Source organism: Euphorbia lathyris, chromosome 3 (assembly GCF_963576675.1).
Source record: "Euphorbia lathyris chromosome 3, ddEupLath1.1, whole genome shotgun sequence".
Taxonomy (NCBI): domain Eukaryota; kingdom Viridiplantae; phylum Streptophyta; class Magnoliopsida; order Malpighiales; family Euphorbiaceae; genus Euphorbia; species Euphorbia lathyris.
In genome coordinates this window covers 63419620-63424857 of record NC_088912.1, presented here as the reverse complement: position 1 = coordinate 63424857, position 5238 = coordinate 63419620, and the positions used below count along the sequence as shown (strand labels likewise).

At 29.1% G+C, this 5238-nt stretch overlaps 1 long non-coding RNA gene across 1 annotated transcript; it reads left to right on the top strand.

Annotated features, from left to right (window-relative positions):
- Nucleotides 1–2214: 2214 nt before the first annotated feature.
- On the top strand, nt 2215–3040 carry LOC136222037 (uncharacterized). Its single transcript, XR_010685468.1, has 3 exons — nt 2215–2354; nt 2475–2660; nt 2738–3040. It is a non-coding gene; the product is annotated as an uncharacterized lncRNA (long non-coding RNA).
- Nucleotides 3041–5238: the final 2198 nt, after the last annotated feature.

Sequence of the window (5238 nt, the reverse complement as noted above, 5' to 3'; positions counted from 1 at the left end):
TGAAATATTTGCATACAAGTATAAAGACAATAATTAAAAGAGTATGGATAGAAAAGGTTAGTCACACGATTTATACATGTTCAGCAACTACGACCTACGTCATATCCCCGAGAGAACCTCTCAAGATTTTCCACTACAATTCTTTTAACGGGTAAGAATCCAGCATGCAGAGCTCTTACGACTTAAAAGCTACCCAAGTAAATATCTCTTGATATTTACTTCTCTCAAACTTCCTGAGTGTTTGAGAAACTCACTCCTTAATTTTTCACAGGCTCAATTGGGGAACTTTTACAATCTCAAACTTTGAGGTGCTTAAGAACCTCACTTTTCTAAGGAACTAATGAGAAGCTAGAATCAATCTACACACTTCATCTTTACAAAAAATAATAGAAATGATAAAAAAAAAAAAAATTAACCACTCTTCTTCTTTTATCTTACTAGGAAGGAAAAAAAAGATATAAGAACACAAATAATATTTTCCTAACAATGATGTATTCTTCTTTTTCACTTTTTGTAATTTTTCCTTAATCCAAACATGAGAAATGTCTTCCTATTTGTAGGCAAATAGAGAGTAGTGCTTTAGTAATTCTGCCATTTGTTGAAAAATATTCATTTTGGTCCCTGCAATCTTCTTCTTTTTAATTCCGGCTATTAAGTAGATGAGGTGTCTTTGATTTGTTGATGAAGAGTAAATATTATTGGAGATAGCTTGAATATCAACTCACTTTATTAATTTAGTCTTCATAATGTCACATCAAAATATTAACTTCATAAAACAAATAGTAAGGTTATTTATTGAAATAATTCCCTAATGTCACTTCCAATTGTCAACTTTAATTTAATTCTATATAGTTTGAGAATTAATTTGATGTATACATTAACTTCATAACACAAATAGTAATGTTATTTATCAAAATAATTCCCCAAATGTCACTTCAAATAGTCTTGTTCATCTTTCACAAGCTCCATCTTGAGGGGGAGTGGATGTTAGCATGATCATCTTTCTATCATTACTAATCATCTTTCATAATGCAACATCGTTACGTTCACATGGACCCTGATGACCACATAAATTTGGTCATTCACCGTTAGATCTAGGCGGATTAAAATCCTAAGGTGGAGATTCAAAACATCCTAAGGCTTATATTTAATTTAATCCGCCTAGATATAATGGTGAATGACCAAATTTACGTGGTCATCAGGGTCCATATGAACGCAACTGCAATACAACATTCTTCAATCTCATTCAACACAACAAACATAACCATGGTTACTATAACACTTCATAAACTCACTCACACTTGATTACCTCTCAAATCACTTAGAAGAAGAGGGCAACAATCATTTAACTGTTTCATAATAGAATTGGTTCTCCCTTTTTTCATAAACTCACTCACACTTGGTTAACTCTCTTCTTATTCATGATATGTATATAAGCAAATAGTATTGTACTAGTTTTATACTCGTGCAATGCACGGTTTTGTTTTTTTTACATATTTTTAGTAAAAACGAAAGTACAGTTTTTTTAATATATTTTTAATATACATCATATATTTTTCTTTTATTATAACATTATATGTATTAAAGATTTATTAAATCCAAACAATATTTGTATAGTTAAATTAAGTAATATACTTAAATAATTACCTTAAACATCCTAAGTGACTGTACTCGAGCCCAATCGGTATGGCAAGCTCTACATGCACATCATCTAACTAATCTAAATGATTTTAAATTAAAATTAAAATAATATAATCAAATATAGGAATGGTATAAAGCATGTTTGGGTTAGCTACTGATTGCTATTGTTGTTAACTGTTTGAAAAATAAAATAAACCGAATATCTCTAACCAAACACTTAAAAGTCTTTATTTTGAAGTAAAAAGATAAATAAGAGCATGAAAATGAACAAACAAATATCCTCCTAGTCCGTCTATTATATATATAAAGTGTGGAACAAAAGGAACACTTGTCGCAATTATAGAGTATTTGCTGATGTGTCGACAAAGGAAAGCTTTTGACTATGTGTAATTTTCTCAATTATTTACAATTAGTCTATTTAATTGCTCAGTACTTCGAGTTATTAAAGTTTACTACTTCTAACATACTTAGAGTTTACTATTTACAATTAGTCTATTTCTTAATGCCTTTTTAGAGTTATTACACCAATTACTACTTCTCAATGCTTATCTATTCAACATTTTTTTTAAAAGATATCGTTCATCTTCCAAAACCACTTCTCACTCCTACTTTCGAATGAAACCGGTTCCCTAGGGAGGCTCTCACAATTCCAATTCATCAAAATCATGTCATTTTTCTTACCTATATCAATGGCCGGATCTAAAGTTCTCTCAGTAAGACTTTTTTTATTCTTTTATTCACTCTTGATATTTTGATATTTCTCAATTTAAGGTTGAATTTAATCGCTAAAACATAGACACCTCTGATTCTGATATTTACTGATATGGCGGCAGATGAAAATGTAAAAAGCATTGGATTTTTAGAGAGGGTGAAGGAGATTCAGCCACGTATTAAACACAGAAAGATTTCATTTTCATAAGAAGAATGAAGTTAGTGAATACACTCATGTCAATAACGTAAAATGTGTTTGATCGAGTCAAAGAAAAGATTGAGGCGTTGATTCAAACGCATCAGAAAAGGTTGGTATAGTATAGATACGAATTAAAAAAGTCAGATATGTAATTTAGATTATGATTCGTTGTTATTGCTATTTCAGCGATTAAACTGCAGAGACCAAGCAATTAAGTGCAGCAATCAGCAATCATCATCATATAGAAACTCATGGAAGGAGAGATGACATTGATGAGAACACTCCTTTCGATGAAATCAAATTTTCCCCTCCTCCGTCCCAAGTATTTTTTTTTCTAATATTACTTGGGACGGAGTTAGTAAAACACCAAGTCTTATATGCTTGTGAAGCAGCATTCAATGTTCAGTATATAGGGTGGTTAAGTTTGTGTTCATCTCATGGTGATTTGCTACAGTTCTTCAAGTTTCTATGTAATTGTCAGCATTTCATGTATCATTGGTGTCAGTATATATGTTCAACTTTTTATATTGATTAACAATTAATATACTTCATTATATGGTGTTATTGTATATGTTCTTTCTCATACTTGGCCCTATAATATAAAAAAGGACTGCTATTTGAAGTATGTCTTAATTTTCTAGGATTGTTAACAGATGATCATGGAAATCCTTCTTGAGTTGATGTTAACTATAAGCAAGAAGCCACCATGGATGTCTTTTCCGGATATCATTAGTTCAACTAATCTAGGGGTATTTATTTTTTTCTTTTGTTTAAAGAGTTACAATCTTGCTTCATTTCTGATGCATAAGCCTTTTCCATTTCTTTATGATCCCTGCTGGTTCTCAAGCCCCTTTTTCTTTAACGAGTTCTTTGGATACCATTTGGGAATTTTCCAAATGCCAATCTTAAATGGTACACATTTTTTTTAATGAATTAATGCAATTCGTATAACCATTTAAAAATAGGTTACATTGAAGTGACGACGGTTTGAAGAAGCTGGATTATGGATTGAATTACATGTTGAATTTTAAGATTGGCATTTGGAAATGAAAACTTTGAGATCAAGCTGGACAACTTTATTTGACAACACATTTGGTTAGCTGCTAAGGAACATCTAATGGCTGAAGGAATAAAAAATGTCAATAAGGTAGCTTTCTTCTTGATTGCCATGTCATTTTGATATGGTACACTCACTTAATGAAGAGTTATTGTATTTCAGGCTCTTCCTTCTTTGTGGATGCTAAGCTAAAAATATTAAAAATATTAAAATAATACGAATGACAAATCAAATTTGGAAAACATTCAAAGAAACAACTACTAACAATAAGCCAGTATATATAAAAATATATATAATCGAAGCAACAAACAAATCAAATGAGCAACAATGAAGTTCAGTTTTAATCTTTCATAGAAGCAGTTTTGACTTCTGAACATGTTTCAAATATGCTTTAAAATCTTATATTTTAAGAGTTGTGCAAAAGATTTTTTAGTTTATAATTGGCTATTAATTTAATTTTCAAATTATAATTGCATTAATTTTAGTTGTAAATAATACTGACTTTTTAATTTCATAAGCCAATAGTTTTTTTTTTTTTGAAGTTGGATTACCTTGAGTTTGAGTTGTTAAGTTAATTTTTCAAATTGTAATTATAATTGTTGTAGATGAGGATAAGAAGATATTTTTTTTTTATTGTTGTAGAATAATTTGAATTATCCAACAGTTAATTTAATTTTAAATTATAAATGGAGTAGATATGGATAAAATAGATTTTATCTATTTATTTCAAATATGGTAAAAAATATAATTAAGCTCCTGAACTTTTATTAAGTCTCTAATCAATTATTTTTCCATATTGAGCTTCTGATATTGATTTTGTTATGGATTTGGTCCTTATTTAATTTTTCCATCGAGTTTAGGAGATGAGAAGATCAATTTGATGATTCTAATGTTGAAAATCACAAAATAAAATAGGAAAAAATCAAGTTTGGAAGAATATACTGGAAATTAATTTCCATAATTTCATTTTAGTTTTTAATTTTTATCTCTCCTACTCAAGGAATTCTTATTTTTACTTGTCCATGTCAACAAGCCGAATCGCCCTAACAATATATGCAGTCCAAACTCGACGGAAAAGTTAAATAAGGGCCAAATTCATAACAAAATCAATGATCAGGGGCTCAATGTGGAAAAAATAATTGATCAGAGGCTTGATCCTTAAAACAGGTAAAGTTCAGGGGCTTAATTATGCTTTTTTCCTTTCAAATATCAAATCATTAGACATTTTATTAGATATATAATAGATACAAAACGAGTTTATTTATGTTTCAAATTATAATTGAATTAAAAGTTAATTTGGCCTCTAAAGTTAGATTGACATGTTTACTTTAATCTAAATTGAATTGAAGTTAAGGTATCAACTTAGTTTTGAAATTGGTAATAATTGATAAATTAGTCATAATACAATCAATTTTAATACCTATAAACTTATTAAATTTGGACTAATTTGTTAAATATTGCTAATTTCGGAGCGTTGATACTTAAATTTCGATTTGAGCTAAACTGAATATGTGATAACTTTAGAAATTTGGACTAATTTGTTAAATATTGCTAAATTCAAAACTGAATTGATATTTAAATTTCGATTTGGATTAAATTGAACATGATCCAACTTTAGGAGTCAATTTAA